Genomic DNA, 11,445 nt, shown 5'->3' with positions numbered 1-11,445 from the left:
ACAAGGAATAACTCCTTTTTGCACAAGAGCGCTTGCGCAAAAAGGTGTGTGTAGATGGGAAACTGCCTCTTTTTGCACAAAAAACCCTATAGAAAAAAGCACAGGTGCCCTGGTGGCCATTCTGTGAATGGCTATCAGTGCTTTCTTTCAAGAAAGCATCAATGCAGTCTGGATGCGCTCTTGTGCAAAAGCCCATTGCTTTTTCAATGTGCTTTTGCAGTGTGGACACTTTCTTCCACAAGAAGTTTTTGCGGAAGATCTCTTCTGCAAAAAACTACTTGCGCAAGAAGCCTGTAGTGCAGACACAGCCTGAGGGGAGACAAAAACAGCAGAAAAAGCTTGTTGTCTGCTACCAGAGAGCATTTCCCCCTTAAAGAGATCTTCCTTTGGCTTTTTAGATTCAGGCTTGGGAAACTATATGCCATAATTTACATTTTCACATGTAGCTAGGGCTGTCAGACGATTAAATAAAACACCATTGTGATTAATGGTGAGATTTTAAAAAGAGACTATTAATCTCAGTTTTAATCACACTGTTAATAATAAGCAATACCATTTATTTAAACATATCAGAGTTGTCATGGAGAGAGGATGTGTGTTGGGAAAGGGCTCGTTTTTTATGCAGAGCACTCATGAGACTGCACACTTTTTCAGCCAGCAACAGCTGCTTTTGGCAGTACTCATTCCGGAGGTGTTAGCAGCAGACAAACTCCCCCCTGTTTCCTGACCCCCTGCTCAGCAGTGACTGGGCACTCAGATGAGGGAGAGCACACCCTGACACCAGGCTCCCCACCCCTACTCTGTGCAACAGACAGGAGGTAGAGTCTCAGTCCAGAGCAGGTTGGCCAGAAGTGGCTCAGTGGTGGTTGGAGGAGGCAGGAGCAGCAGTGAAGCAGGGCAGTGGGAGGAAGGGCACCTCAGAGCCATGCAACAGCAACTCCCTAAGCATGGTGCCCTGGTGTGCCAATTCCTCAGATGTGTCAGCTGTTAAGAACGATGCAAACATTCATTTAATTTCTCCAAAATGAATTTACCGTCCTTGATTGTTAAGGTGAAAGCATTACAAAGAAAACATATTAAAACAATAAAAAAAACTCTCATATGCTAAAGAGCTTACCATAGCTCACCCTAACTCTAACCTCAGGCTGTAGTAGCTGTCAGTCCTTCAAAACACCACCACCTGAGTTTCTCAGTAGTTACAGTTTCCTAATTCTCTCAGACTCAGAACAAAAGCAGCCATGAATAATAGTTCAGTTTTTCCTTTATACAGTGTAGGCCTTTCCTCTTGGCTCGTGTAACAGGTGAACAGGAGACAAAGGCCCTTTTTTGAGGGCATAGCTTCAAAAGACTGGATTTTTGCATAATTGGGGGGGGGGAATTTATTTTCATCTCTCCCTAGATTTTTCTCAGGAAATATACTTTATATGTATTGTCTCAAAAATCTGTTCCTATCTGGCACATTATTCAATATAGTCCCTTCATCACCCATGCCTTATGCTGCTTCTTCCCCCTAGAGAGGTCATATATAATACATAAACTTTGCATTTAGTACAATGGCAAAAATACTTAAACTTAATTAAATAAGGGTTTTTAAGGCTATTGCAGGAAATTGCCATATCTGTCACAGCCTTCTCAGGCTCTTAGTTCACAAGAGGATAGCAGCTTACTAGTCCTTTCACTTAAGGAATTTGTTTGAGCTCAAATGATAGAGGCAGTCACCGAATATCTCTAAAGCAAATAGAATGCAATTCAATAAATGCAAATGTCTAGAAAATGGGACATGACTACCTAGGAAGTAGTACTGTAGAAAACGGTTCTAGGGGATCATAGTAGATCACAAGCTAAATAGGAGTCAAGAGTGTAACACTGTTGCACAAAAAAAGTGAACTTCTTTCTGGGATGTATTAGCAGAAGTGTTGTAAGCGAGACAAGAGAAGTAATTCTACTCTGTGCTGATTAGGTCTCAACTGGAGTGTTGTGTCCAATTCTGGGTGGCACATGTCTTGAAAGATGTTGACAAATTGAAGAAGGTCCACAAAAGAGCAAGAAAAATAATTAAAGGTTTAGAAAATAAGACCTATGAAAAAAGATAGAAAAAAATGGTTTTAATTAGTCTGGAGAAGACTAAGGGGATACACGATAACAGTTTTGAAATACATAAAAGGTCGTTACAAGGAAGATGGAGAAAAATTGTTCTCTTTAATCTCTGATGCTACAACAAGATTGAAGCAAGAGTGGTTAAGTTGGATATTAGGAAAAACATCCTAACTGTCAGGAGAAATATTGTGAAATCGCCATTATTGTAGATTTTTAAGAGCGGGAGCTGAATAGAATTACACAGAGACTTGCTTGGGAATCCCAGCTCTTGTGCCTGGGTGTCCTAGTGGGGTCCAAGAGTAGAGGACATAGCTGACTTCTTGACTGTGTCAGATCCCTAATGAAACCTAATTAAAGAAAATCATATATATGGTAAGGAAATAAATACCACATTCATTGCAGATTCCTGAGATATATTTCTTCTTTTTTTTCTTTTGTTTATATGAGATTTATTTCTTTTATAGGCTTTATGTTTATTTCTATGCCAAATTTGGGTTCTTGCAGGCTGAAGGAGTCTAACCACCTTGATGCACATTAATCTTTCACAGCTGACTTCCACATTATGAGGTTTATTTTTCAGGTATACACAATACACATACTGGGTATTAGCTTACTTCTACTGAAATAACTGGAATAATATGATAGTCTTGTGTGGGAGCAGAATTGTATCCACATTATTTAGGTGAGACTTATATAGAACAACATCCTCTTGTAACTTGACTCTACTATAGATCTCCCTATGGAGAAGCCCCTTGCATTCACAGAACTTGGCCTCTTTTGTTACTAGCCCAGGATGGCAGACTGGAGAAGAAAGTAAACAGATTATTTTCTTGTGTCATAGTCTGTTTTATATTGTCTAGTTAATTTGGCCTCAGACCCTTTGCATTCCTGTTATACATAATATTTAATACTTCCTGAAAGGCAATCTGACTTAATCAGTCCTCTTTGTCAGTCTGTCTGTAGGCTCAAAAGAAGCCTTGAAGAAAGTATGTTAATCTCCCACCATCTGTCAAACGTTGTTAAACTCCATAGACATGATGAGTCCTTTCCCAGCATTATTGTGAACCCAAGCAGTTTGATTTCATACATGCATGTGAAAGGATATAACTAATCAGCCCAGCTGCTGAACGTCATTGACAGAATTTCTCCAGAAAGTCACCTCTTTATGTCTAAACATTTGGCAATGACCCACTTAACTCCCTTTTCCCCTAAATTTCTTAATCCTGTTTCCTGCTTTAGCTAGATCTTCTTCCTAATTCTCCAGCTACAGAAATGCAACATTGCTAACTGCTGCTCTGTATGCTAACTGACTGAGACATAGGTTTATCCTCGATCAAGAGGGAGATTTATTAGAACGATAATTTGAGTTTACTACCCAAGAAAATAAATTACATTCCCTTTTGTTCTTGATTCAAACAATATTTCTTTCCTCTCATGTCATCTTGAGGCTAGGCAAACACACACACAAAATAAGCAAATTAAGGTTTGCATATTTATATTCTAGAGGTCTCTCTGGATCCTTGCAAAGATGTTTCCATGGACTGCTCTACTGTCCAAGGCAATTCACACTTTTTCAGTTCCTAGTTTTATTGACAGGAAGCAGAAGAGCAGCTTTTCCTGCAGTATTGCTGGAGCAAGTTGAGAGAGAGGAGTCACAATATTAATAAGACACTGCTTACCAGAGCATTAGAGCCCAAATATTCAATGTCATAAGAATGGCCGTACTAGGTTAGACCAAAGGTCCCTCTGGCCCAGTACCCTGACTTCTGAGAGTGGCCAATGCCAGGTACTTCAGAGGGAATGAACAGAACAGTTAATCATCCAGTGATCCATCCCCTGTCATCCATTGCCAGCTTCTGGGAAGCAGAACCTAGAAACACTATTCCTACCCATCATGACTAATAGTCATTTCCTTCATGAATTTATCTCTTTTTTGAACCCTATAGTCTTGGCCTTCAAAACATCCTGTGGCTAGGAGTTTCACAGATTAACTGTGCAATGTGTGAAACACTTCCTGATTTTTTTTTAAACTTGCTATCTAATAATTTCATTTGGTGTCTTGTGCTAATAAATAGTTTTCCCCAACCTCCCTTCATTTAAAAAAAATTACTGTAGTTACAGTACTAATGCTTTTTGCATTCAGTTGCTTTCAACCACAGCGGGAGAAAATAATGATCATTGAGTGCTGGTAATCATTTCCTTTTCCTAGAATTTGGTATGATTTTAGCATAACTGTGTAGTGTGATTTATGCTCACCTGTGTTTAACATGAGAATAAAGCTCTTGTTCCTAGAAATATACAACACTCTTGGTTCCTTTCCCTATACCACAGCCTTGATTGTTTGGTTCTATCAGTCTGTCACTTGTGATGGACATGAGGGAGCTCTTTCATTATAACTAGAAACAGGCTGGATCCAACCATCCCCAGATGCAAACTTTGGGACCAAATTTTGAAGCTTGATCCCCTCTTTATATAAAAGCAGATAATGTGGTTTAAAATGTAATCTAAATCCTTGCTTTAACACTTTGTCTTATGCTCTGGAGCAGTGTTTCTCAACGGGGGTACATGTACTTCTGAGAGTACACAACAGTCTTCCATAGGGTACATCAATTCATCTCAATATCTGACTAGTTTTGTAACAGACTACATAAAACCTCCTAGTGAAATCAGTACAAACTAAAATTTCCTACAAAGAAAATAAAGCAGTTGTTCAGTAGCTGGTGCTGTGACTCTTTGGCATGTTTATGTCTGATTTTGTAAGCAGGTACTTTTTAAGTGAGGTGAAACTTGGGGGCATGCAAGATAAATTTGACTCATGAAAGAGGCACAGATTTCTGGAAAGGTTGAGAACCACTGCTTTGGAGGCCTGTTTTGCGAGTAACCTTCCACCTAATATGTTTGATGAAGATGGTGTAACCTATCTTTATAATCATCACAAGTAGAGCTGGGTAAATCCTGGGAAAATGAAGGAATATTTATTACCAGTTGCACAATGGGCAGGACTTTAAAGGGATTTGGGTTTAGACCACCTGTGCCTTGTTAGGTGCTTCGCCAGCTGATGGGCTTTGAGGCAAATAAAAGGAAGAATCCTGTCTAGGTGCTAGAAAGAGTACTGTGAAGAGGCTTTTCTAGAGCTATCTGAGTAATAGTGGATGCTAGGAGAAGTGAGGGTAATGGAGAAGTCTAGACAGGCTGTGCACACATAGGGGACCTACGAAGGGGTTGTATGACATCCCTACAAGCAAGCTAAACTAAGAAGTGATCCAGAGAGTTGCAGCAAAGGGTTTGCAATAGTAGTTGTCTACTAATAGCTGCAGAGTGCCTGGACTAGTAGAGTTGCCATCTTTCCAGCTGTATACCCTTACTATGGCCCTTCTCTGAGCAGCTCCATCCCCTCTCCCTGTCATTGCTTGTTCTTCCCACCATCACTCACTCCCCCATTTTCAGTGGGCTAGAGAGGGTCCCATTTTGACCACTGAAAACCGGAAACCTTACCACCCTATGGGGCAGGCTGGGTTATCCCTACTAATTTACTGAAGAAGTGACAGTTTTCTGGCATGAAGCAGGGTAGAAGTATTAGTGAGAATGGAACCAGGCTGAACTCTTAGTGTGGGATTGCTGGATGTTTGACTTCTGCATTAGCTCTTTGGCTAAATAAAAGTTTGCCTCCTTTCTGTGAAGTAAACTTAATTCAGAAACACTGGAACTGGCCTGGTGGAGTGGGAGACTGAAGAGTATGAAGATAAAGGATAAGCAGAGGAAACAGCAAGCTGATCAGAGTGGGAATGCAAAGGCAGACTCATGCTTGGAAGCTAAAGGAGGTAAGGCTGTCTTCTCACAGTGCTTCTTTTGCGTGCATTTTCCTCAAATATGCCATTTTAGAAATAAGATTTTTTTTAAAAATTGACATTCATTGTTTGGCAAAGTTGGTGTATTTGAGAATCATTTAAATGCATATGATCACATTCTCCACAGCATTCCACCTGTACATTGCGAAGCCTTTAAAGTATTTTCAGACAGCTCTTATGTTCAGAAGGTAAAACTGCAACAAACAGCACCATAATGCTCAGTGGCTGTGTTCTGCTAAGTAGCTTTGTGAAAATGGCTTTTTGAGAATTCCTGTTTATGCTTTGGTGATTCTAGAGCAGTGCTTCTGAAAGTGCTCTGTGAAACCACTTTGAGAAACACATTAACTGGCCATCCTGGCTTGTTTCTTTACTGGCACCGCGGCCCAGCCCACACCGCTTCCCTTGGCTGCAAAGGACAAAACGGAGCCAATGGCTCTGTGGCCGCGGCACTAGTAAAAAAACAAACAAACAAAAAAACGGGGCGGCCAGTTAATGTGTTCCTCAAAGTCGTTTCATGGACACTTTCAGAAACACTTCTCTGGAAGACCCATCAGATGTGATCAATAAAGAAATAAAAATGTTTTAACTGTCCAACTAGGAAATGCTGCCTGTCATCTGAAATTCAAGTTGGCTTTTCTCTGGCTGATTCATTATTATTAGCAATAATAAAAATTCCAGAAGATAATTATTCTTTCCATGACATCTCTGCACTGTGATTACCTTCAAAGCTTCCACGGATATATATATAGACAATCACATTAGAGGGATAAGTGACTGAAGAATTACTTCCTGGAATTGCAATTGATGATGGATAATAAATTTGGTTTTTTAAAACCAAGATTAAATCTACTCGACTAGCTGGAGTAAAAATATACTTGTGCATATGACTAAACTAGCAGCCTTGTCTCTGAACACACACAAGGAACATATGTCCAGTAAAAAGGTACATGGTGTCACTTCTTCATGCTAAGTCTTCATGGCAGAATGAGCCTCTAAAATGTAAATAGTAAAAATGTTACATCTCTCAAATCCTCTGAATAAAAATCTGCTCCTAAATTAGAACAAATTATTTTAAGTATATTTAAGCCAGGTTTATAGGTTTTTTTTATTTGTCTATTATTTTATCCTTTTGGGTTTCTTAACTTAGAGTGCATGATAGAAAAAACATTAAAAAACTGTTAGAAAAGTGAAGTTATAATTGATTATTCTCCAAGTCAAAAATCAATGTTAAAATTAGAGCTGACTAACAAATAGAAACCCATTTCATACAAAAATGCAAAAAATAAAGATTTTTGCTTGTTTGTTTTTGACCTCAAAAAAGGCAGAAATTGAAAGGTTTTTAACTGTCCAAGTATTCCTGTCATTTATTTAAATCAAAATCAAACTAATCTAATCAAACACCCATGAAACAATAAGTGCACGTTTTCCCCAGTATTTCGGAACACTCCTGGTTCTTAAAATGAAAGGAAACAAAATTTAGGGCTCCTTAAAATGAGAAGCTAATTTTCCCATCTTCTGACTGTACTTTTACATATATTGTTACAGCACTTCATGTTGATCAATATATAACTTTGTGGCATATGCAGAGAAGTTCACAAAAGCAGAACTTTCCTGCAGAGTACATTTCTAGAGTGTGAGGAATGGCATAGAGGTGTGTGTCTCATATGCTAGCAGGAAAGGCTTTGCTCTAAAACCAAATCCCTAGTTGGATCATTATTTTGTACCTCGGTAGCCATTTCATGTGAAAATATTAATATACTTGTCAAATAATTGTAGGTTAGAGCATTCCTGTGAGAGAGGTCAGGGATGTATTGGCAAACCTGGCTTCTCTAAACCCCGGTGAAGCCAAACTGTTGATTATTCAAATATTGAAGTCTTCAAGTTTCTATGAGTGGATCTGCAGAACCATGATGACTTGGGAAGCTATCTCTCTATTTGAGGTTTTGAAGGCTGTTTTCTAGAGCGTGTATTCAGTGAAATAAGAGAACCCATTCTTTATTTTCTATAGCAGTGTTCAGATTCTGAGCCCATTGTTCCTATTTCAAAAGAGTTCCAGGAAGTTAGAGCCTTATATTCTAGCATATTGGAGGCCTGGGCTGAAATTCCAGCCTCTACTGAAGTCAACATACACCTGTTATAACTTCAGTAGGACTATGAGTTTGCTCTCAATATTTTTGCATTATGCAAGTTTCTTTCTGGGTACAGACTTTTGGAATAATATTGTAAAATAATTTCAATAGTTTGTGAGTCTGTTCCCAAGCAAATGGAAGATGATTACATAGCAATTCAGCATTCTATTTGCTAAAAGGAGGGTACAAATGGAGTCATTTAGAGACTGCAGGAGCTGACTGGCTCTGTTACAGAGCAGCTGAGTCTGGTTGCTCCTAATTATTCATGTCTTGGAGTATGCATTTTTTTCTGGATATAAAAATAATAGTTATGGGAGAACTCTCATGTTCTATAATCCAAAGGTGGCATCATTTGACTGGCATTGAGTGACACAAATGAAATGAGTTTGTGGTTTATGTTCATTTTGTACCATGTGTCTTGTAAACCATCCTCAGAACTGAACACTAATGGGCACTTTTGTTGGAAGCCTCTTCAAGGAAGCCAAAGAATGAATGGGCATGGTTGAGGTCCCACTAAAAACCAGGCAATCTTCATGACTGCCCCTACTACAGGATGTTCAGAGTCCTATGGAGTGCCCCTCTAGGATCTGTAATTTCTCCCCTCTTAGTATAGGTTGGGGGCCTCCCAGCCCACTGCCCCACCTGGCTGGGCTTCCTGGGGATAGGGCTTGCTGGCTACCAGCAGCCCCATTGCTGTCACACCTTGCTGGACCTCTTGCTGTCAGTAGCTCACTGATGCTAATTGCTGCACCCCTGCCGGGACTCCCTCAGGATGCGGCTTGTCCTGCCTGGCTGGGGCTCCTCGGGGATGGGGCTCACCGGTCTGCCTGCTGCCCCGCCTGGCCAGGGCTCCCTGGGGATAGGGCTTGCCTAGGGCCAATTGGGGGCCCCACTGCTGCCTCACCTCACCAAGGCTGTCCAGAGATGTGGCTTGCCAGCCTCACGGCTGCTCTGTCTGGCCAGGGGTCCCAGGGACAGGGTCCCCTGCTGATGCTAGTGTGGCTCCCCACCACTGCTGGCTTTCACTCCCAGTGTTGGGACTCTCTGATCTGGCAACATCCATAGTCCAAACCAGAGAGTCCCAGTCCTAGGAGGTTTAACCTGTAGTCGTTTTTTATACACTCGAAGCAAAACTAGACAGTTTCTGCTAATGGGTTTTTATTTAACTTTTGAGACTTTGAATATGTTAGAATTCAAAACTCAGTCAGACACCATGTTTGGGAACTCATACAAACAAAAACAGAACAAAATTACTTGCAAGAAACTTCAAACTATAATTGCCAAGTTTTCACAGCTCTGCAGTGTAAGGTCAGCCAAGTGTTAAAAATATTCTCCCCTTAAAATAATGTAAGTGCTAGACATCTTTAAATAGTGTCAGTTTTTTTTTTTTTTTTTTTTTTTTTTTTTTTTCCAAATAGAGACTCTAGGCAGGAAAATGATGAACTGAAATAAACATTACTTCTTCCTTGTATCTGTGCTTTGCTGAGTTTTCACTTCCTCAGTAGTACTTTTATTCCGGTAGAATCTAGGAGACCATAGCTGAGATCAGGATCCCACTGTACTAATGTTAAGACAGCAGCTGTCTAGCAGACCTTGCAATTTAAATGGAGGTGCAGGAGTGTGATAATGCTGTGGCCAGATGGGGGCTTGGCCCCAATTGCCAGTTTGTTGGCCAGGCTTCATTTTTAAATAACATATTTGTCAAAAAGTAAAAGGTTCAGCATTGTCTTTATTTATGAGAGGAGTGGGGAACCTATTTTGAGTCAGGGGTCACTGACCCACAGAAAATCAGTTGGGGCCACACAAGTGAGATGCAAAAAAAATAACTCTTCCAAACCTCTCCCCCTCCCCCAAGCCTTACTAATGTGACCCCAACTGTGCTGGTGAGAGCAGGGGACATGGTACTAGGGAAGGGTGCTAATGGGTGCTGGGGCAGGGGATAGGGTGTTGGTGGGGGCAGGGCACAGAGAGTCTCTGGCATGTGCCTCCTTCCAGGACTCCTTCCCCCTCCCGCAGAGGAGGGAAGCCCCAGCATGTGCCTCCTCTGGGGCATCCTCCTCTGCCCCCCGTACAGGAAGTCCCCGGCATGCCACAGACCTGGGTTGTGGTACCACACAGGCTGTTTGGGGGAGAGAAAACAGCCAGTGCACTTCCTGAAACCCCAGAAGTGGCGTGCAGCTGCCAGATTTCCTTCCACTCTGCAGGAAGCCAGCACATTGTCACTGAAGGTAGGTAGTGGGGCTTCTGGGGGCGACGGGACCCGAACACCTTGTGTTCAATGGGTTGGTGACCACGGCTCTAGAGGAAGCAATGAAGGAAGGCACACGCACATGCACTTCACCAGACTGAGAGGGTTTTTTGTTAGTTAGGGATATGATGGAGACTGGGAGAAATCCATCAGGGATGATGGGGTGGTATGCTGAAGGCTCCTGCACAGTGTGGAGGAGTTTGCAAGTATAGCTGGGTGGAATAGAAATGGTTTGGTGTGTGGGGTGGCCACAACATTCATGGCCTGTTATCTTATAGGTAAAGTTCTGACCTCACTGAAATCAAGAACTCTGTCATTGATTTCACAGGAGGCAGGATTTCATCTTAGGGCTTTTGGAATAAGTAGATAGTGAGAATGTAATATTAGGATCAAAGAGAATTCTAAACTTGTATAGCTTCTTGCAAAATGAGCTTTATGTCTGGGTCAAAAAATTTACTCTTTATTTGTGTGTCTTTAAACATTTCAGTTAATTCCTCACAATGTGGTACTATATGAACTCATTATTCAAACACAAATTCATATTTCTAACAAACTGTAGTTAAATACTACTTCATAATAACTGGAGTCATTTGATGCCCCCAAACAACTATTTTGAACTCTTGAAAATACAGAACTATATGATATTGTAATTTCACTATGGAACTTAAGTAGGAAAACACCAAAGGTCTTGACTGATGATGACTGGAAAGAGAAACAGGCATATAATGAAATCTCTTCCTAGCCAACAAACCAAATCTGAATAGATTTTAGAACATGTTCTTGGTTTTAAATCTTTATGACTTCAGTACCGCACACAAAAGCAAAGAACAGACAAAACTGATTTCAACTTGGAAAATGAAGTCTGCTGCTTCAAGTAGCCTAGACAATGACTAATAGAAAGTCAGTAATTGGGACAGACTTGATTATAAGCTGGTTCAAAGGCCAAAAAAGTAAAGTCTGTGCAATTCAGTGTATGTATGAAATTTAAAATATACTTTCAAACCTCACATAATCTAGAACAAGTATATGTCGCTTGAAAAAGCTGTGTACATAAATAATTTATGATAAATAATGGAGAACGGGCTGGATAACTAAGGGATTTAATGGTTTACAGAACTCTTCA

The 11,445-nt window shown here is 40.6% G+C and overlaps 1 protein-coding gene across 1 annotated transcript in view; it reads left to right on the top strand.

The window, feature by feature from the left end:
* Window positions 1-4,945: 4,945 nt before the first annotated feature.
* ADCY1 (adenylate cyclase 1) overlaps window positions 4,946-11,445 on the top strand; it is a 757,558-nt gene continuing 751,058 nt past the window's right edge. The window contains exon 1 of the mRNA XM_075921702.1: window positions 4,946-5,918. The gene's annotated coding sequence lies outside the window, so the exon portion shown is untranslated. The remainder of the gene's footprint in view (window positions 5,919-11,445) is intronic.

Source organism: Pelodiscus sinensis, chromosome 2 (assembly GCF_049634645.1).
Source record: "Pelodiscus sinensis isolate JC-2024 chromosome 2, ASM4963464v1, whole genome shotgun sequence".
Classification (NCBI taxonomy): Eukaryota; Metazoa; Chordata; order Testudines; family Trionychidae; genus Pelodiscus; species Pelodiscus sinensis.
This window is presented reverse-complemented; position numbering and strand designations above follow the sequence as displayed.